Raw genomic sequence first — 23,584 nt, 5'->3', positions numbered from 1 at the left:
CATATATTTGTATAACTTAAGAAAATAATAGCAACTACCATTGCAGTTGGACATTTGTTACAGATAAGCACTAGATTAGACATATTTACATATATTGATAAAAATACAGTTCATGAGAGCCATTCAAAGTTGTTACTATTTATTATCTTCAAATAAGAGATAATTCTTCAAATAAATGCAGAGGCTTTTTTCATCCTGGCATCCATGGATGTTTTATTAAATCACACAGTCTTCCATCATGACAGCTATGATTCTGTAAGTTACTATGGGCAAAGATTCAAATGGGAGAATTCAAGGATCTTCTTGCAACTGAAATTTTAAATTGAGAAATTTGCTATATATGTGTTGTCATCTGTCTATTTCTGCTTTTAGTGAGAGCTATCTCTGTTTCAAGCTGGTAAGAAATTCTTAATTGATACTGCATTTGTCTTTGCAGTGGCAATAGAACAGCAAATGAATCAACTCATTCACACTATCATTTATTACTGAGTCCAGGTAACAACATGAGGTAGAACAATGCTCTAAAACATATGTCCTAACTTTGTTAAAATGAGAATAACAGACCAATGTGGTGGCATATCATGCTAATCCTCCACCTGTGATGCTGGCATTCCCATATGGGCACCAGCTTGTGTCCTGGCTGCTCTACTTCTGATCCAACTCCTTGGTCATGGCCTGGGAAAAGACCAAAACGGCTCAAGGCCTTAGGCCCCTTGCCCCTACGGGGGAGAACTGGCTTCCACCTTTGGATCAGCTATACTCTGGCAATTGCAGCCAGTTGAGGAATGAATGAGATGAAATATTTGTTTCTGTTTTTCTCCCTAGCTGTAATTCTGACTTTCAAGTAAAGCTAAATCTTTTTTTAAACAAATTAGAATAAAAAAGATAATTGCAAGTCCTCACTTTGTTCATTTATGTGATATTGACAAAGATAAAGGAAGAGAAAGTTTTCAGCAAAGCAGAACTCTAGGATACACTTGCTGTTGAACAACACCATAATCTTCCAAGTACGGTTTTTAAAAGCACGACAGACTATTTGACTTACAAAGAAATGGTCCTACTGTGTACCCTGTGTATGTGCCATATCTGCAAAATTTTGCTTCCAAAAAATTTCCGTATCTATTCATTCTATTAGAAGCCTAAGGACTGGTTTACATGTTTCTATTGAATATGTTACACTGTCCTTTGACCCTAAAGGTCAATTCAGTTATTTAAGTTCACATTAGCCATACACAATTACATAGCTTTTGCATTATACTTTAAAAGTATTTTACCTCCTTATGTTTGCTAATTAGATTCATGAGCAATAATTCTTAAACTTTCAACTTTGTCATGTTGGATTATGGAGGTGCAGTATATCTTAGGAAAAGCAGAAAATAATAAAGTGGCCAGTTTAGCAGAAAAGAAAAGTTTCAAGCAAAGTTGATAGACTAATTTTGATCCAAGTTCCTTGTTATGTTACCACATTCATGGGCTCTAAATGTCACACTACAAACAGACCTGGAAATGCCAGATGTTTATGAAAGAGACAATGTTGTTCTTATTAGAAATCTTGCTCTCTCTATGTAGAAATAAATGTTGATTTGCTCTCTCTCCATTCCCTCCATACCTCTCTAATTCTGACTTTCAAGTAAAGGTAAATAATTCTTTAAAAACAAAACATCCTCCCTCCCTGCCATGCTATGTCATTGCAATGGAATAGCAGACTAATACTCTGCCTGTGACTCCCACATCCCATATGGGTACCAGTTCAAGCCCTGGCTCCACTCCCAACTCAGATCTTTACTAATGGCCTGGGAAGGCAATGGAGGACGGGCAGGCCCACAGGTCCTTGTACCTATGTGGGTGGCCTGGAAGCTCATGGCTTACAGGTTTATAGCAGCCCAGATCTGGCTGCATTGGCCAACTTGGGAGTGAAGCAGAGGATAGAAGATGTCCTTCTCTGTCTCTGCCCCATCCTCCATAATCTTGATTTTTAAGTAAAAGTAATCCTTTGTTTAAAAAATTGATTTGCTATATGCAGGTAGCTGATAGAGGTAAAAAGAAAAATACCTAAATTCAAGCAGTTATTACACAATGTTATTGCCATATACTTAAATACTGATTATGTTATTATGCTAATTTGTATGCTGAAAACTTTTAAAATAACTTCAATAGTGAGACAATTTAAATATTCATCATTCAATTAATTTACAGAAAAGTCAGCTGGTAGAATATTAGCAATTTTCAGACACGAAGAATTTTCAATATGAAGAGCGTTTAGAAAACAGTTCCAAAAAGTGAGACATAAATTTGTTCCTAAAGAGCAAAGTATTTAAATATGTAAAGTATTAAAAATTAATATAGTATAAATATTAGCTACATTTATATATATAATCTGTAAGGTTGTGGATAATGGACATGTTTTACCTTATTATTTTTAATGTTTTGAATATTTTCCAAGGGCACACATATGCTTCTTAAAAAATAGTTAAGTCTGTCATGGGAGAAAAAGTGAAAACTGAGAAATCTGACATATGATTCAAATATTAAATGAGTCACTTAAATGAAATAGTAAGTGTTCTCAATCACATTAATGATATTCACACTTAAGGCAAAAACACTCATGAGAGTAAGTTTAAGAGAAAACCACAGATTCTTAATGCCTTCCTTGGAAGTTTGATCTTGCGATATGTTGGGTTTATGTATCCATTGCTGATATTAAATTAAAAGATACCTTGTCTCAACAAGCATCTGTTGAATGAATGGATTCATGGCATTCATGTTTCTCAGGGTGCAAAGGAGTTGTTGCTGGTCACTTTCCATTACCTGTGTAATCTTTCGCTTTCTATGAAAAAAAAAAAAAAGAACCAGCAAATATATTCACAAGCTAAGTTATGTTTATAATAAATGTTCAAACGTGAAGATCTATAAATACTTCAGTCACAGTTGTTCCCTAATCTTCCCTGATAAGATTAGCTTCACAAGCTTATAATGCAGTGATATGAATCTAACAGATTTTAAAACATGATGTCTCATAAGGGAATGACTTATGCCTTCTCAGTAGCAGAGAAAGCAACAGATCTTGATCTTCCAGGCAGTTGTCTGAAAACTTCAGATGGAAGCTCTTCCCCAAAGTACAAGCATCGCCTAGCATTTAGTTTCAAGTTGGTAGCCACATCCACAGATACTATGCAATAGACAATGCTCACAGCCTTGCTTCCAATGGCCCTGATGACTAATGCTTTGAGACTCTGGAAGTTCCAGGCTAAACAGCTGGATCTCAGTGCAAATAGAAAACAGTGGATACCTCTTGAATTTTTGAAAAGAATGTTGCTTAAATCCACCCATTTGATAAACCTCTTATCCTTCACACAACTGTTGGATTTTTATAGTCTAAAGGTGTTTTGGCTCTTGCTTGAGTGTTTTGCATTGATTCTTAATGACACATTAGGGCCCTTTTTGACCAGGTACAAATACACCAGTATTTCAGGCAGAGTATTATATTTAGTAATTATATTTATACATATATATATGTGTGTATATATATGTATGTGTATATACATGCATACACACACACACATTTGAGAGGAATATTTATATAGAGAGAAAAAGAGATACAGAGAAGGTTTTCCATCTGCTGGTTCATTCCCCAAATGGCTGCAGCAGCTGGAGCTGGGCTGGTCTGAAGCCAGAAGCCAAGAGCTTCTTCTGGATTTCCCACATGGTTACTGAGGCCCCAGGACTGCAGCCATCCTGCACTGCTTTCCCAGGCCAGGAGCAGGGTTACTGGATCGGAAGTGGAACAGCCATGACGTGATCAGGCATATGGGAAGTTAATGCTCAATGAGGAAGCTCCACACTTAGCTAGTTTCACAAATGCGGAAGTAATACTGTCTGCTACAATTGGGCTACTCATTGAAAACAAGCTAGGCTTTCATCTTCCTGGAAATCACATGCCAAGAGAAAAGTCACACTTAGTGTTCATTGTGCAAAAGAATACTTAGAGTGTCTCAGGCCAGGCAATGATTTAAAGCACTCGCCTTTGAAAATTATTCCAGTGACCTGATGCGATAACCTTGTGGCTAAAGTCCTCGCCTTACATCCGCCAGGATCCCTTATGGATGCTGGTTTGTTTCCCAGCTGGTTACTTCCCAGTGTTCCAGCGTAGCTCCTTTTTTTTTTTTTTTTTTTTTCATTTCTTTAAAATGTTTTTAAAGATATGCAGGGGACCCAGTGTGGTAGCCTAGTGGCTAAACTCCTTGCCTTGCATATGCCAGGATCCCATATGAGTGCCAGTTCTAATCTCAGCAACTCCACTTCCCACCCAGCTGCCTGCTAGTAGCCTGGGAAAGCAGTTAAGGATGGCCCACAGCTTTGGAATCCTACACCCACGTGGGAGACCCAGAAGAAGCTCCTGGCTCTTGGCTATGGATCAACTCAGCTCTGGCCATTGCGGCCACTTGGAGAGTGAATCAGCAGACAAAAGATCTTTCTCTCTGTATCTCTTTCTCTGTAATCTGCCTTTCTAACAAAAACAAATATATCTTTATTTTAAAAAGAGAAAATTACTCTGTAGACAAACAACAAAACGACCACCAAGGGAAGTCAGCCTGTATCAAATTAAAACAGATCACAATGATGCCATTTTCTTAGTCTCTGAGCTTTTGCTATGAACTCTGACTAAAACCTAATAAAAACAGACTTGGAGAGATTGTTTCACCTGTGATTATTTGTCTTTTGAAAGATATAGATCTGAAGTGTTAATAATCAAAGGAGGTTCCAGGCAATAACTTGAATGTCAGTCACTTGGCGGGGTTGATATTTTTTAACAATAATAAAACAAATCTGTAATAAAACCAAGTATTATGCCAATTCCTCCTGAAAAGCCAGTCTACATTGGTTGATAAATTCAGGTTTCATCCAAATCATAATCTTGGGACTGCTTTTGAACTGAATTGCTACTTCCTGTGTTTTTAAGTGTCAGCATATAATGTGATATTTTCATGGGATAAGCCACTAAATAAATGTGATAAGATATTTAAAAGATATTTAACTAAAATTGCAACACTAAGCCTAAAGGGGCTAAAATCCATGTACTGAATCTTAGCTTCACAATTGAAGATCAAATGGGAATAATTTGAAACTGCATTTTATATTTTAAAATCTCAACAAATGCTGTAGATTTTTGTTACATTTGTTACAAGGTTTCTTTTAAGACTTATTTATTTTTTTAATTTTTATTTTAATATTTTGTGGTTTTTCCGTGTGGCTTTGGTTTAATGGTCTAACTGGGGAATCCCCCAAGAAACTGCACCTGGGGTGACCTCAGACTTGACTCTTGCCAGTCTGCACCAACTAACGCACTTACTGATGGGCTGCAGCTGCCTGGTGAGCTCCACCCCAGTCCCATCAGGCAAATCTATGGGCTCTGCAGCTTAGCCCAGCCCAGCCCAAGCTGCTACAGATCCAGTCCTCACACACCAGCCAATACCATGGCCTAGTCAGGATGACCCCCAATATGTCCCGCCAGCCCAACCTCAGCCCCTAATTTTGGGTATGCCAGTGTGTGCTGCAGCTTAGCCCAGCCTAGCCTGTATTCTCTCTGGCTTTCTTGCGCATGCATAAGTGCTATGACTTACAGCCCAACCTGCCCCCAGACCCCACCAACACATATGCGAACAGGTGCTGCAGCCCAGGCTGGCCTGGCCTGCTCTCAAATTTGGTTCTTGTGTACACTAGTGGATGCCTAGCAGGAGAGTTTCCCAAGTTCTCCCATCAGGGCCATTCCCAGCCTGGATCTCATGTGTACCAGCAGGTGCTGTGGCCCAGCCTGATATAACCTGTCCTCAGTCTGCCACTCACTGGCAGGTACTGTGGCCTGGATTAACTGACCTGCATCCATTCTGGCCTTTGCTGGTGGATGTAACAGCCTCCCCAAGCCTGGCCTACCCTCAGACCCGATTTTCATGTGAACTAATGTGTGCTGTGTTATAGCCCAGCCCACTCGGCACAGATTCTGGCCCTTGCAAATATCACCTGGTGCTGCCTTTAGACTCAGCTCACTTGTGTTCAGAAGGATGCTGGATCGTTTCCAAGCCTGATTTGCCCCGAGCCCTGGCTCTTGTGCCTAACAGCGGGAGCTGTGACCTAGCAGGGGAGATTCCCTAAGTTTCCCTGTCAGGCCTGCTCCCAGCTCCAGATCTCACACATGTCAGCAGGTGCCATAAACCTGCTTGGCATGGCAGGAATGCTACTTAGCCCAGCCCAGATCTCCCACGTGGGTGGGTCTCCTGATCTAAGACATGCCCTCTGGTTTCCTCCCTTAAATCATCTTGACTTAGTTCCCTGACCTAGCTATGTGTGCAGTGGCCTTGTATGTGGAAACCCCCACAAATCACTCCTTACCTGTCAAACATGTCCTCAGCAGCCCACACCCCAACACGTCCCAACACCCCCTTCCCAGAGCAATCTACAGCTTCCTGTCATGTGGTAGCCTACAAGGTGCCTAGGGGCCAGGGTGACAGGTCCCGGCCCAGTGTCTCCCACCTTCCACACTGCACCATGCGGCAGTACACAGAGTTCCCTGCGTATCTTTTTTTGTTGTTGTTAAGATTTGTCTATTTTTATTGGAAAGTCAGATATACACAGAGGTGGAGAGACAGAGAGGAAGATCTTCGATCTGCTGATCCACTCCGCAGGTGGCCACAGTGGCCAGAGCTAAGTTGATCCATAGCCAAGAGACAGGAGCTTCTTCTGGGTCTCCCACGTGGGTGCAGGATTCCAAGGCTGTGGGCCATCCTTAACTGCTTTCCCAGGCAGCTGGGTGGGATGTGGAGCTGCTGAGATTAGAACTGGCATTCATATGAGATCCTGGCATATGCAAGGCAAGGAGTTTAGCCACTAGGCTACCACACTGGGTCTCCTGCATATCTTTATTTTTTTTCCATCTATTTTTTTATTGTTGACAATCTATACATAGTTAAGTATGGTAAAAAAAAAAAGTTCAGGGACTATAGGGAAGTGGGTAAGACTATTATGTTCATATTGTTTCCTTCTTGTATCTGAGGTAAAGGGGGATATTGAAGGAGAAGCCCCACCAAGTTTCCCACCCGCCCAAAGTCCCGGATGTGGGGCATGCTCTGAGATACTTGCTCAAGTGGTTATAATAGTTCACCAGTTATGAATTGCTGCCAGTTTCGCCACTCCCAGCTTGATGAGGTCATTAAAGAATCCACTGATTGACATAGTCCATCATAGAGTCTTCATTTGCCCAGTTTTTCATTGCCAACATATAGCTGAGGTGGTTGATTGACTTGTTCTTTCTTATGTCTTTTCTTGGTTAGGGTTCTGAGTCCAGCCCCGACTTCCACTGGAACCAATGGGTGTTGCAGCACAGCCTGGTTCTGCCTAGCACATACTCGTCCTTTACATCAACCAGTGATGTAGCCTAGTTGGAGCGACCCACAATAACCCCCACAAGGCCCTCCCCCTACCCTGGTTTACCAGTATGTATAGCAGACTTGTCCAGTTTGTCCCACATCCCACTGGGCTCTTGTATTTGTCAATGGGCATTAAAGATTAGTTCCGTCTAAGCAGCTCAACTATCCAGCCCTCACGGATGTTGCTGAGCCTCTCTGTCTAGCCACCCCAGCCCCCATCCTAGTTTTCATGCCTTCCCACGGGAGTAGTAACCTAAGAGGGAGGAATCCACTATTTCCCTGCATATCTTTAAAAACATTTCAAAATAAAATGAAAAACAAAAAAGAATAGGCAACTACGCTGGAACACTGGTATAGTTAACACAGATTTGGCATTAACTAGACCCAAAATGCCTGCCAGCTATTGGTTGTATCTTTCTAGCAATGTAACACTTGCCTAGGTATAAGGCCACCGAAGCAGTTGCCTACAACTGAGGTTTCTATTTATTTTGAAAGTCAAAATTACAGGAGGAGACAGAGAGACATAGACAGAGAAATCTTCCATCTACCGCTTCACTATCAAATGTATGCAACGGCCATCACTGGACCAGGCTGAATTCAGGGCAAGAATATTCATGCAGATCTCTCATATGCATACAGGAGCCCAAACACTTGGGCTTTTTTGCTACTTTTTCCAGGTCACTAGCAGGGAACTGGGTTACAATTGGAACAGCCAGGATACGAACTAGAGCCCACATAGGATACCAGCATTGCTAACTGCAGCTTTATCCACTTTGCCACAGGGTCTGCCCCTCTTAAAGTTTTTTAGATGATCATTAGGACTATGGTTTTACTAAAGGTTTGATTATGACATTAATAGTTTCCTCCAAAGTTCTTCAGTCATGTGACAGCTAATTTGATATGTCAACTTGATTGAAACAGGGATTCCCAGACAGCTGGCAAAATACCATTTCTGGGTGTGTCTGCAGGGATTAGCGCTGGAATTGGTAAAGCAAATGCCATCCCCGATGGGAGTGGGCAGTATCCCAGTGCAGGAATACAACAAAATACAACACAACACAACAAAACAAAACAAAACAAAACAAAACGGACAAATTTCCTCCTTGTTAGAGTTTCCTGAATTTCCAAATTATAGATGAAAGATCCTAGGACTCAGCCTCCAGAATTTCATGGCCCATTCCATCATAATGAATCTTTTCCTGCCCATGTATAAATCTATTGATTTTGTTTCTCTGGAGAAATCTATAATATATTCTTTCATTTCAGCATGAGCTTATTTGAGTCGCTACGTGATGCACTCAGTGGAACAAAAGCCAAAAATAGCTCTTACTAGAGATGGGAAGTGGCACACACATTTGAGAACATTGTGTCATTAAATATGAGTCAAGTCAGTGTTCTTGGAAGTCATGACTGCAAGCTGGGAGTTGTGAGAAACTGAAGGCTCTTGGCTTCTTTTTAAAGCATGACACTACATGTAGTGTCCTCTCCCTCCCAGTATCCCTCAAGCTCTCGGGGATTTTATCACTTGGTGTTCATTAAATACTGGAAAAGTAATAAAAATGTCTAATGAAAATTGCCGGGGACCAGAGAACTGCCGAACAACAGGAGTGACTCCATTTTGTTATGGCCTTGGAATGCAAGTTTCAGTTATCCTTCACCTAGATTCCTGGTAACCTTTCACTTGTAATTATTCACCCAAGATAAAGGTTGTCATGGTAAAAAAAATCCTCCCTGCCTGGCCCACATCCTGCTGTAGAAACCCCCCCAACCCTTACCTGCTGCTTAAATACTGCCTAAGAAAATAAAGTTTTTGGAGCTTGATCAGACCTCCTGTCTTGCTCCCATTCTTCAGGTCTCCTGTCCCCCCCAGTCGTCAGTTCTCTCCCCAGGTCTCCATTGAAGGCCCTGCGGGCCGAGGCAGAAGATCATTTTAAAATTGCTTTGTGACTGAGAGCCATATTCCATTTCCCATGTATGACTCAATTTTGTTGTACAATATTTGGAAAGTAATAAAGTTTGTGTCGTTTTTATGGCACGTATTCAAAGGGAACAATTTTCATTCTGGATACTGAAATGCCTATAAATGGTGTTTAAATGTTAAGATCAAGGTACTGACTTAACTTTGTGTATAGATCGGAAAAACATTTTCACCTCTTAAATATTCTCTTTATTATCTATGCTGAAATAACTTAAGACATCAAGATAAAGTTTAAAATGTGACCACAATTTGTTTCTTATATTCATATAGAAGAAGAGATGGTCTAGAAATATCAAAATCAGCTGAGAACAGTCATTCAAGCCAAAAAAATGTACTACAAAATATAGCAAAGGGTTATTATTATTACTACTATTTTACTTATTTGAAAAGCAAAGTTACAGAAAGACGGAAGGAAGAAGGGAAAAAGAGACAGAGAGAGAAAGAAAGGCACAGGCGAGATTTCGCACGTACTGATTTAGTTGTCAAATAAGCATGAAGTTCTAGGGTAGTTCAGGCCAAACCCAGAAACCAGGGGTTCCTATGTGTCTTCCATGTGAACGGCAGAGGTCCAACAACTTGGGTCGTCTTCTGCTTCTTTCCTCAGGAATTAGATCAGAAATGGAGCAGCTGGGGACTTGAACCATCATTCATTTGAGATGCCAGCATCACAGGTGGCAGCTTAGTGCAGAACTGGCAAGGTATTATTATCAGTTTTATCTTTATTTTTATATTTTTGAGTCTGATTTCATTCCAGTGATCACTTACAAGTGAAATAATAGGATCCACAGTGAAGGCCAAGGCTACTGACCAAAGCACAACAAGGACTCCTAAAGACCCTGTAGGGTATCTACACCTTTCAGCTTGCAAAGATCATTCCCACTACTTTCATATCTCCCTGTAGCTTCTCCTAGGACCCTCTCACTCCCCAGAGCTACACCTGGGACTTCAGAAAACACTGGCCTCTACAACCTAAGAGGCCTTCAAATACTAGCAGAATTTCCCAGTACAGTAACAGTGATGATAGTTTTAGATTCTCTTGGATAATTCTGATTCCATTTCTTTATAACAAAAGTGTTCCATTAATTTCTTGATCAAATAATGGGGTTGGCATTGTGGTATACAGGGTAAACCATCACTTCTGGTGTTGGCATCCCAAATGGGTGCTGGCTCAGGCCCTGGCCACTCACTTCCAATCTAGCTTCCTACTAATGTATTTAGGAAAGCAGTCCAAAATGGCCCAAGTGTTTGCACTCATGTAGAAGACTGGGAAGAAGTTCCCAATTCAGCCTCAGCTCAGTCCAGCTCTAATCCTTGTGGCCATTTGGGGAGTGAACTAGTGGATAGAAGATTTCTCTCTCTCTCCCCTCTCCGTAACTTCATCTTTGAGATAAAGAAAACTACAATTATAAAATAAATAAAATTTAAAATAAAACAATATTAGCATTACAGATGACCAAATCAAATTTACAGAATTAGAATTTCCTTTATTTCCCAAAAGTCATCACAGGTTCTTTGTCATGGCTAATGACTTAGAGTTCCCGTCCCAAGAACATCATTAACCTCGGCAACACTGCTAGTGCATAGAGCATGACGCAGTGTTTCACAGCACAAGTTGCTTAATTTTCATGTGTACATTTCATAATCCCAGAGTTGTTGAAATTGAGTAAGGTAGGCAGGAAGTATGCAGGATCTGACTTAAGAAATTAGTTTTACTTTCCTCTTTCTTCACCAACTTTTCATTAAAATAAGCTTTCAACCATTGAGGCAACAAAACCCTTAATATATGCAAAGGTCAAATAATAACTATAGCATATGAGATCTCCCAAAATATTTTTGTGAGTTACTAACAAGTCAAAGCAACGTTAATTACATTAAAATTCCAAGTGATACGGCTAAATATATAGAATATTGATCAGTAAAAATTATTTAAATATATGGGGCACTTCAACAATATGGAACAGTGGAATTTTTAGAATGAGTAGTACTTTAACAGCAATTTGTGCTAGCATTTGATGTGTCAGTCTGATGCATTTATTACTTCAAAAACATTGATACTTTTAATGACTAGTGTATTTGAAGAAAAGAAAGCAATGATTTTTGAATTATTTCATTTTTCGGATTTTTAGCTCAGATTTTTCTTCATCCAAATCAGTGCACATTGTTGAACTCTTTCTACCTGGGAATTTTCTCCTTTTATATGACAGTTTCATCTCTAGCTAAGGGAAAGATTGGCTCACATTGAACATGAAATTCATCTAATTACAATTGTTCACCTGCAGGAAACACTGAAGAATAGCTTGCCAGTGCTCATCTATTCCTCTTTTTCTCTACTTGATAATTACTTTTTTAAAAGACTTATTTTGAAAGAGTTAAATACATACAGACACACACACACACAGAAATTCCACTGGCTGGTCCACACCTGGATAGCTGCAATGGCCAGGCCTTCATCTGGGTCTTCCATGAGATTCCCAAGCACCTGGGCCATCCCCCAATGTCCTCCCAGGGACACCCGCAAGGAACTGAATTGGAGGCAGAGTGGCCAGGATGCAAACTGCTGCCCAAAGGGGATGGCAGCTTCACAGACGGTGAGCTTACCCATGAAGTCACAATGCTGGTCCCTCAATTTCTGTTTAAAAAGTAAATGCTAGCTGATGAATTTAATGTCTCAATCACAAATAAAGGAAAATGTAAGCTTTACCAAGACATAATTGGTATATAAACATTTTATACAGTTAATATATACATTTGCGTGAGTTTAGACAGATACATAATATCCTAATCAAGATATTAACCATGTCTCTAACCCTCAAAAGGGAAAAAACATATAGTAATGATAGTAATTGATTATAATAATACAGTAAAATAAACAATTGAGAAAAATAAATAATTGAGGTAAAATAAATGTCTTTCTTCAGAGTATAATTTCAACTGACTATAAAAATGATGGAAACATTACAATAATACTTTCTTTAGTCAAAAATCACCTGTGGATGCTAAACTTAGGGGGTAAAACTCTGATAATAAACCAAATAATTATTTGTTATCAAAATATCCCCCAGAGTTCACTAATTACAAAGAGAAAAACAGTCAACTTAGGAAAAACTTGCCAGAAACCACTTTAACCAAAAGAAAAAAGTTAACATTCACAGTAATGGGAATAAATTAACACCATGTGTGTGCTCACTAATCTCTCTACTGTGATGGAATACGAAGTGTACATTACTACGTGGGTAGTTTTCATGAAAAAAATTCAAAACCTGAACTTAATCAAAGAAAATTTCTTTAAAGTCTTCTTTCAAAATCTGAAATTCATGATAGAAAAAAAAAATGTGAGGAACTGTACCCAGATTAAGTGGAGATTAAAAAAGCATGATAGTTTCATGTAATGTTCAACCTGATCTAAGGGTGCTGGCAATATATTATGCTTCTGGATTTCATATAGCAAACCGCTATAGCAGCAAACACACAGCAAAGTGAATATTGATTGATTGATTACTAACCCAGGTGACCGATTACCTACCTCTCTGTGAGTGGAAATGTGTGCTCCAACTCACCTACACGTGTGCACTCAGGCATTCCAGAAAAGGTTCATTTTCATCAGACAATGTTTCTTACAATATACGGGAGGGAGGAGGGACCCTCCACTTCTTTGCTAAGTGAAGATGCCTGCTGGTCCCGGCAATTACTCCGATTCATTTGCTCTTGACTCTGAAGAAATGTATATGCAGACATGCTTTCTCATGTCTGAAAGGAAAGTGCATATCTTGTCTACTCCTGTTTTAGCAAGAGTCATTGAAAAGATTATCAGCTAAAAGTCACACTGTATTTTGCCTGAAGCCTTATTTTTTATTTTTTAGATACAGTTCCATAGGCTCATGAATTTCCCCTGCTCCGCTCCCATTTTTTCTTCCCCCACTGATTTCCCTTGTGTTATTATAATAGTATAGTTCTTCAGACCCTGCAGACTTTCAGGCTCCAAGAAGGGTAGGCTATCTTATTGAGGTAACTCTCTTGATAAAAATAAGTATAATTACTAGATAAACCTAACTGAAATTCTGTGATGACCTAGTGGAGCACTAATTAATTGCCAGGACAAAATTCAAAAGGAAAACAAGAACCTCAAGAAATGAGTTGGCAAACAAGTTGATTTTGCTTGGGGTGTTTGACAGTTTAAATGGATGGAACATGTGTTTTGACAGCTTTGTGGGATGAAGTGATTAAAAACTAAAGTTCGGGTTGTATCCTACATTTGGAATTGAAAAGGAAACCTCAAAATAAATTGTGACCCTTTATGGCTCAGAATACGGTGAGCAAGAAGTTGACCAGTGTTCATAGAAATTTTCAGGCAAGTTTCCATTCAAGACATGATTTAGAGAACCAAAATGATCAAGTATAAACTACCAACAAAAATATTTCGTATGCATAAAATTTTTTAAATGAGAATGACTACAGAGAGAAGGAAACTATGCAGTGAAGTGTTACAACAATTGATTCAGAACTCATCAAGGGACAGGACCCCAAACTGGGCCAGTGCAGCACCAGAAGACCAGGTCCAGGTCCCACACCAGTATGGGGGTCGTGGATTGTCAACGGGAGGTGATTTGAGTATGTATGGGAGTAGGGACTACCCAGGGAATATTTTATAGATGTAGAATGACTTCTAGAGGATTTCAAGGATGGGCAATTGTTGTGGGTTAAGGAGTTGGTTAGCACTGGTTAAGCTGAGCACTATAGGGGATGGGCTTGGGGCTGAAAGCACCTGGTCTAATGGAACTCAGCTGTATCCAATATTCTGCTAATTAGAGTGTGGGCAAAAGCGTAAATAAGAACGAGGTGATAGGTCAAGATAGGAGGCAATAAAAGCAGGCCTTGGAGAGAGGCCTGAGAAAGAGACATTTCCACCATCACTGGTCTCCGTGTTAGTGCCTCATCCCCAGATCCTTCACCGTGTCCACATTACTGGCCTAGCCGGCCAGAACAAACAGGCAATGGACTTGCAGGGGGCTGAGATTGGATAATTTGGAGGGGGTGAGACCAGAGGGCATGTTGGGGTTAAACAAATGCCATCCACCCACATGGGATACCTGGGCTGGGCTGGTGGCATCACCCATTGCCAGAGCACACACAAAAGCTGGGGCTGGGTGGTCTACCTGGAAGGGCTGAACCATAGTATCTACCAGAGTGTTGGGGCAGTGGTGGGCCACACAAAGCTGAGCCATTACAGCCACTGGAACAAAAGAAAGCCAGGTCTGGAGGCAGATTCTGTAGTGGATTTTTGAGCTCACCCTTGTGGGACTGTAGCGCCCCCAGCTTTGCACAAAATCTGGGGGTGGTGACAGGTCAAGCTAGGTATCACCACAGAACTCACTAAAATGCATAGGAACTTGGAGTGGAGCAGACCACAGCATCCAGCAGCACACAAAGGCTGACCATGCCACGCAGGGCCATGGCATCTGCCAGTACGCATGAGATCTGGGGCTGGGAGTAGATCTGATGAGGGAACCTGGGGAACTCTCCTATTAGGCTGCAGCTGCAACTGGGAAGCATGAGAGTTGGGGTGGGGTGGGGCCAGATTAGGCAGGGCTACACTATTTGTTGGCATTTGTGTGGAGTGGTTTGGGGACAGTCTGGGCAGGGCCAGGTCCAGGCCTTAGCACCCAATGGTACATGCAGGAACAGGGCATTATGTGGGCCATGCGGGTTGGCTACCAAACCCACTAGTTTACATGAGAGTTAGGGATGGTGGCAGAGTGGGCGATGCTGTACTACAGTATCCAATGGCAAGAACTGAGATTACAGGCAGGCCATGCCAGGTTGGGTCAGAGCAACCAGCAGCATGTGCAAAATCTGAGCTTGGACTGGACCTTGTAGGGAAACTAATGGGACTTCCCTACTTGGCTGCATTTCCTACTGGTAAGTGTGAGAGCTAGGACTGAGGGCAGAACAGGTTGAATGTGGTTTCAGCATTCTGCAACATGTGTGTGGACTAGAGTCTGAGCACATGTCTGATTGGGCTATGTCTCAGTACTTTCTAGCAACCCTGAGAACCAGAGTGAGTGCAGGATGAGCTGGGTTAGGCTGTAGCACCTGCCAGTCTACATAAGAGTCAGATCTAGGAGTGGGCCAGGTGGGGCTGGGATAAAGCACCACTAATGAGAGCCAAAATGGATGTCAGCCAGTCTGGCAGGGCTCTGGTGAATGATGGGACTAGAGGCTGGCCATGTCAGCCTGGGTTGAACACCCACTGGTACATGTGAGATCTGAGACTGGGAGCTGGTTTGATAAAGGAACTTGGGGAACTTCCTTGTTAGTATGCAGTACCCACTGTTCAGTGTTGAATACTGAGGCTGGGGACAACCAAGACCAGGCTGGGCTATAGTGCCCAACAGTGTATGTGTGTGCCAGATCTAGGGCTAGGCCAGGCTAGGCCAGGCTAGGCCAGTCCACAGTATCTGTCGGCAGGAACAAGAGCCACGATGGTGTGCAGTCCAGGGTGGTTTGACCCATAACACCTGCCAGTTTATGTGAGGACTGGGACTGGGAACTGGCCGGGATGACCCACCAACATGAACTGTGACTGGAGGCAAGCTGAGCAGAGCCCGACTGCAGCACCTGCTGGTAAATGCCAAGGTGAGGCGAGTCATGCAAGACAACTGCAGCAGTAACCAGCAGGCAAAAGGCTCAGAGCCGGAGGCAACCTTGGTAAACAATCCCCTGTCTGAGTTGCTTCCACTGGTGAGCCTGAGAGTTAGGAATGAGGGTGGACAGACTGGTCAGTGCTGCAAAAGCCCTCAGCCTGCATGTTAGCTGGGTTTGGGGAGGGCCGGGATTGCATCTATTGGCACATGGAATAGGCAGAATAAGTGTGGACTGGCCATGCTTTGCTGCAGGAAAAAAAAAAAAAAAAAACACAAGATATGTGGCTACACCTTGGAGTGCATATATTGGAACTAGGTCTCCTTAGTTGCTGATGCCTACTTCATTTTTAGGCCAGCAGAGGACATCAAATGGATGAAAAGCAGAATAGGCAGACAAATCTCCTGTGCAACCTTTGGCAGCAAGTGTCTGGGTGTGTGGATACACTAAGGTGGACTTTGTCAACCAATAGACCTTAGAAAAATTTTCACAACCCTAGAGCAACAAAATCAACAGCATTTCAGAGCTATCAAAACCACTCAGATAACACCCTTGGAATATTCTTTCCCTCACTGGCTCTCTAAGATGCCGGAGTCCAGCTCCAGCTGAGTTTGGAACTCGAGAAGGGTGCGTGGATGAGGCGTAAAGAGGAAAGAAATGGACCACTACAATTTCATGATCACAATGGACAATGCACGAAAGCTGTCTGCTTTATTTATACAGAACCAGTCAAACTCTGGCTCAGACTTTTTACATCATGGTCAAGTGGGTGTTTCTAAGAATAATTCTGCCATTTGTTTTACCTAAAAACAATAGAAGTTCCTGCTACAATTCTTATTCTACAGCTTAATCTTGTATCACAAAGAAAAAGAGAACCTAAAGATCAAGGAAAGAATGAAACCCTAAATACCGGTCCCTTGATTAGGGACAGCCAAGACAGTATGAATAATAGAAGGCCCTATTGACATTAACCTCCAAGCTCACATTGAGTAAAAGGCCAGCATCACAGTAGCAAACAATGCTTGAATGGATTAGAATTCTTCCGCTGGATGGTCTGGTGTCCATGCAAAGGAAGGTGGAGCTGCATTCAGGTGGTTGTAGAGACATCCGTGGGCCCTGCCATGCAGTGGAAATTTCCTTGCGACCCTTCCTGCAATGGAACAATGCTCTTCACACCTTCCTGTCCCCCACATCCACTGCACAGACCCCAATACTAAGATGACAGTAAGTGGCCATCTTCTATCTCTGGATGCTGATGTAGTTTGACAGCAAAAAAGCAGTTTCCTTACTTCCTCCCCACCCCGGAAGATACATTCATCAGTTGGTAGTCCAGTTCAAAAGACAACAGAAGTACTGAAGAAATAGCAACGTGGTTTGATTATGTGTTTTGTCAGGCAACAATACAAATTTACTGCAGATTCCTTGCCACGTTTCCAGGGTATGTGATTCACTCACTACTCATCAAAAAAACATTTTTTTTTTCTTTCGCCACATGCAAACCGTCTTTATTGCAAACGACAGAGTTCTGGTTGTTTGGGAGAGCTGGGATTTATCACTGGTTTGGGGAGGAGGGGTGACCACTGAGAGGCCAGGTGGCACTGGGGGCTCCTGAGGTCAACACTGGAGGTGGGTGGAGGAGAGGGGTGCTACACAGAAATTGAAGCTTGGCCTGCCTGTCCACCTCAGTCTGGGCCACAGAGCTACGCAGTGTTAGAGGCAGGAGGGCTGTGCTGGTGGGAGGACTCCACCCTTACTCCAGCACAGCCCCGCAGGAAGCCATCAGTGCGAGTCGGAGGGCTTGGCAATGGCCTTCTCCAACCGCAGGTACAAGGGCCTGATGTGCGTATTCCGCATCACATCCTCGAAGGCCTCCAGACCCTCCCATGACCCGCAGCACACTGTACACTGCCAGGCCAGTGAAGTTTGGCCTCTGCCACCCCATCCCCCAAGGGCTGCTTCCTGCCTATGGCTGCCACCTACTTGATGGCTGCACATAGAGGTCCTCCCGCACGTGGTCCTGGAGGTGGTGCCTGTTCTTGTCTTGAGGTGCTTGCTGATGAGGCACATGGAGGCTGACCCTATGTCCTTGGCCATGGTGCCCTCCAACTCCCCAAACTTGCTCTCACGAACAATGTGGAGGGCCTGGACAGGCGTGCAGTACACGTTGGGAGGGATGAGGTGCCCCAGCCAGTCGTCGGCCCATTGCCCGTCCTGGCCTCCTTCTCTCCTTACAGCCGCCACGCTCCCTCCTCCAGCATGAGCCAGTACTTATTACTTACTACCTATTACTCACCTCGCGGCCCTGCTCATTCACAGCCTTCACGGGCAGGTAGTAGGTGACCACCTTTTCCAGCAGCTGCCCCGACACCAGGTACATCTTGAGGGCGCTGATGATAACAGAGGAGTCATAACGTTGTTGCGAGCTATCCCCCTTCCTGCGCCACAGTGATGGGCACCTTCCTGTAAGCGGAGAACTTGATCTCAGTGTGGCGCACAGGGTTCACCTCCACCACCTGGTAGGTCAGGGCGTGGAAGTGCAGGGAGGCCTGGACTTTGCTGCAGAAGAGGAACGTCTTACACTGGAAACGCGTGAGCTGCAGGTGGCCACACAGGGAGAGCTGCACAGCTGAGTGCTTGGCGTGGAGGTGCCCCCATACAGCTGCCACGGCACCCAGTGACAGAGTCCCAGGGCTCTCCTGAGGGCCAGCACCACCGCCCTCAGCGGCCACAAGCACCTCCTGCCAGTGGGGACAGAGGGGCCCCCTTGAGACCCTCCAGGTTCTCGGTGAGCAGCTGGGGCTAGCGGCAGTTTTGCAGCCTCCCAGCCAGGGCACGGTGGCCAGGCCACTACTCATCAGACTTTATTTCTGATTCTGAAAACCTCTAATTTTGTGAAGACTGACTCTCCTTCATAGGAATAAAGAAGGCTTATAGATACAGACAGGCAGCATGAGGAAGTGGGACACATGAAAGGGATTCAGGAAACTTGGGTTGCAGTCTCAGGTTTTGGCACAGGAAATTTCAGTAACTTAGATTACCTCCGAGGCTACTGTTCTTTCTTATGTCTGTGGTTCTGTAAGGAGATAGACTGGTAGGCAGTTAGGTGGGGTCCCAATTGGAATGTGAAAATATCAACCTCATTTTTGAGCTTCTAGTTTTATCATGGGACTAGAAGGAGGCAGTGATTCTATCCTTGCAGATTTTAGTCTAGCATGAGAATGGAAATTACCAACACCACCCTTTTGACAGCTTTCTGCTTTGAGCAGGCTAACAATTCGCATCCTTTAAAGAGTTTTATACCAGTTTTCTAATTGATTGTTAGCTGCTGGTCTGCTTCTCAAAAATTGTGCTGAAAATATGGAACTCTCACAGTCTTTTAGGTCTTTTCTCTCTAGCAAGCCCCCCCTCCTCTCCTTGGTTTAGGTTTCTGACCTAAATGAATCTCGCTTGGCTCACTGATTTGTTTACATGGAGATTGTTTTATGAGTTCAGAACTGGCGTCATCTTCCTATGTGCTGGCTTCCCAGTCTGCGTTCACCTTACGTAAGTCTAGTTCCTAGTAAGGGCCAAACACAACGGTTTTCCAACACCAGTTTTTACCTAAAGTGGAAGATGTGAAGTTACTGCATTACTTTTGAAAAGTGAGGCAGAAGCAACTCACATGCATGCAGGTACCTGGTGATTTTCATTACTAGTAATTCATATCTTCTTCCCCTCTGGCTTTAGACTTCATGTGGGTGAAGCCTCCAGGGTGATGTAAATACTTGAACCTAACAATAAAGCAGTATTTCAGGATCCTCTTATGACACAGGGGCTAACAGTTAGGACCAGGTCCCTATTGGAATAAGAAAAGAGTAAGGATTCTTGAAGATGTACAAGATGCTTGCTTCTACCCAGGAATGGGCTTTAGAAAGACATAATATCAATCCCCCCTATTGAGTTTCTAGTCTTATCATATAATGGGAAGGAGGCAGTGAAAACAGCGCTCTGGGTTTTTCGCTTGCCATGAGATTACAAAGAACTTACCGATCATACCCCTCTTATCTGGATTTCTGGTCGGTTTTGCCCCTACTCTCTAACTGATTATTAGCTGTGGTTCTATTTTTCCTCCACAAAATTGTGCTAAAAGACCATTTTCTCAGTTCTTCCTCTCTTGGAGGTCCGCTCCTGACTGCCATGGTGGGTGGTTTCTTTGATAAACTTTGCTTCGCTCGCTGATTTATCCATGTGGAAACTGTCGTTGACGTGAAACAAGAAATCAGAGTCTTCCTTTGTGCTATTCTCTTCATAAGACACTGGGCAAGGGGCTGTAACTCCTCACACTTGCTCCTAACAGCGCTTCCCTGAGCTGCCTATCCTCACAGGGACCTCTTGACACTGCTGCTTGATAAAAGCCCCACATGCCTGTGGAGAGGACTTCAAGTTTAAGTAGGTGAAAAGAGAAGGCTAGAGTGAGTCTATGAAAATACACCTGTGAATCAAGAACTTTGTATGACCAGCCACTCTACTTAGGCTGCAGGAGAGCCTGGAAGAATTACCAGTATTCTGTTTCAGGGGCATTATTAAGTGACTTACTCAGGGATCACATGGTTTGTATTGTTGCAGGAGCAAGTCCATTCACTCTGTATTCAAGGAATCTAGGCAATATTCCAAGTTAAATGATTACCTGAAATTACTCCACTAGAGAGTAAAAAGTACTACGAGGCCTGGATTACATCTTGAGATAGTTCTGTCAGCTGACTGATGAAAAGACAAGGCAGAAATGGGTTACAGTTTGGAACCTCAGAAAGAGAAACGGAAGTGGATGCAGGCCACCAGATGTAACATTTTTTGGTACCCTTAACTGTGCAACTTTTTTAAAAATAAAGCTAATTTTTTAAAATTATTATTTCAAAAACATTATTCAAAGACTCTTAGGGATTTATAGTAGAATTTTATTTCCCCAAAATATATATTGAAATCCAAATCCTCAACACCTCAGAATGTGGCTCAATTTGAAAAGTCATTTCTGATACATTAAGTTAAGATGAGCTAAACTGCAGTAAGGTGGCCCTTAGTTTAATTTGACTAGTGTTCTGCTAAGAAGATTGCCATGCCACAGTGGGTAAAACATTACCTGCAATGCTGACATCTCACATAAGAGCACCAGCTTGAGGCCTGCTTTCTCTGCTTCCTATGCAGCTCCCTGCCAATGGGAAAGTAGAGAAAGACTCGCTAAGTGTTTGGGGAACTCCCATCTGTGTGTGAAATAAAGATGGAGCTCTTGGCTTCTGGTTTCACCCAAGCTTTGACTGTTGTGTCACTGGGCAGTGAACTGATGGATGGAAGATATCTTTCTCTCCATCTCTCTCTCTCTTTTCTCTCTCTGTCACTCTGGCTTTTAAAAACATTGATTTCGGGCCCGGCGGCGTGGCCTAGCAGCTAAAGTCCTCGCCTTGAAAGCCCCGGGATCCCATATGGGCGCTGGTTCTTATCCCGGCAGCTCCACTTCCCATCCAGCTCCCTGTTTGTGGCCTGGGAAAGCAGTCGAGGATGGCCCAAAGCTTTGGGACCCTGAACCCACGTGGGAGACCCGGAATAGGTTCCTGGTTCCTGGCATCGGATCGGCAAGTACCGGTCCGTTACAGCTCACTTGGGGAGTGAAACATCGGATGGAAGATCTTCCTCTCTGTCTCTCCTCCTCTCTGTATATCCGGCTTTCCAATAACAATAAAATCTTAAAAAATAAATAAATAAATAAATAAAAACATTGATTTCTTTTTAAAAAAAGTTGCAAGCCTCCCTTACTAATAACTCCACAGAAGAACAAGGGTGTCTGTTGCTGAGGATTACTACTCTTGATGTCAGTTTCAATTATCCTTTTTTTCTTGATGCTCAATATTTAATAAAAATTATTTTTTAAAAATAAGATGCCCCCTCCAGGGTAGAGCAGATGGCAAGGAGAAAGCCTGGATCCCAACCATGAAGACTCCCAGACCTTCACCACAAACTACTAATACGAGCAACAAGGACTATATCCCAACTGCCAAGGAGGCCACAGGGAATTGGATGCCCTCGGAGGCCGAGTACTCTGAGGTCACCCACCCCTAACCGGAGCTCCCGCAGGGGATGGAAGAAGTCCAAACACTACCGCGCAGAAACCAACGTCATCGGAATGACAACCAGAAGCCCTGAGCGGTCCGCAGAAACAGAAGAACAATAAACGTCCCTCGGGACCAGGGAGGAGAGCTTTCTCTGGACCGAGCCTGGCTCCACCTCTGGACCCCCACCCTCCCTTGCAATGACCATCAGGATCGCTCCGAAAACCCCTCACAGCAAACAAACAATCATACAAACTAAAAAAAAAAAACCTAAAATAAATAGACAAACAACAAAAAGTAGAGCTTGAAATCCGACAGGAAAGAGCTGGCATGGATTGGCTAATGCCTCGCTGGGTAGGACACAAAGATTAGTCACTCCTTACCATGGTGTTGGGGACTTTCCTGCACACCCCCCCCCAAAAAAAAAAAATGTTCTGCACCTTAACTGCTGACAAATGTCTTGTTAGAGTTACAAGCCAGTCTAGATTATCCTAAAATCTGCCAAGATCAGTAAAATTAGACTTCAACACAACAAATGGCTAAATACTAAAATGAAACAGACACGAGACAGCTGAATGGTACCTTATAGCCATTTTAAGGTATATAGCAGCTGGTCCTGTATATGAACTAAAATTGAAATGTCAATGAGCTAATCATAGGTTGTGGTTAAGAACTTGCTTCTTTTTTGTTTTGTATTGTTTTGTTTTGTTTTTTTTAACATACTGGTTACGCAAAACCTTGTCAATTCCATAATGTTACAAATTGCTGTTAATGTTATATTGAGACTCTTAATTGACTGGGATGATATTCTACCAGCTCTGACTTTGGACCAGAAATGGTCTCCCCAACAAACTGTTCAACCCATCTGGACAATGAGTAGCTGGACTCTATGCTGGGTATATGTTTGCAAGGAAAGAATCTTGATGGAATTTGAACTGTAATACTGCATCAAGGTGGAGGAATCCACCAGGGGGGAGGGATGTAGGGAGGGGTGGGGGGATTCCCAGAGCATATGAAACTGTCACATAATGCATAATAATTAATAAAAAAAAAAAAAAAAAAAAAAAAATAAGATGCCCCCAAACACAGACACACACACACACACACACACACACACACACACACACACAACCCAGAGACACAGAGAGGATATCCAGAGAAGATGGACAATTAGAATGAGCAGCTATTAGGAAAGGGATGCAAAGATCACAGGAAAATGGTCAGAAGCTAAGAGGCAAGGAGAGATTCCCTAAAAATTTTAGAGAAAATGCGGCTCTGCCACAAGCTTGATTTCAGATTTCCATCCTCTAAACTGGGAAATGAAGTATTTCCAATTGCTTTAAGAAATTTGGCATAGGTTATTAAACTTTGCTACATAAACTATAGAAAACTAAAATAAGGACCCATTATGTGCCAAATCTTAAGCTAGTGTTTTAGAATCAAGGTCAAAATGATGTGATATGTTC

The 23,584-nt window shown here is 42.7% G+C and overlaps 1 pseudogene; it reads right to left on the bottom strand.

Moving 5' to 3' along the window:
- Positions 1 to 17,817: 17,817 nt before the first annotated feature.
- On the bottom strand, positions 17,818 to 18,893 carry LOC101525196 (prostaglandin E synthase 2-like; annotated as a pseudogene).
- Positions 18,894 to 23,584: the final 4,691 nt, after the last annotated feature.

This window comes from Ochotona princeps, chromosome 1 (genome assembly GCF_030435755.1).
Source record: "Ochotona princeps isolate mOchPri1 chromosome 1, mOchPri1.hap1, whole genome shotgun sequence".
In the NCBI taxonomy this organism is placed as follows: domain Eukaryota; kingdom Metazoa; phylum Chordata; class Mammalia; order Lagomorpha; family Ochotonidae; genus Ochotona; species Ochotona princeps.
The sequence above is the reverse complement of the archived record's forward strand: the minus strand, read 5'-3'. Positions and strand labels throughout refer to the sequence as shown.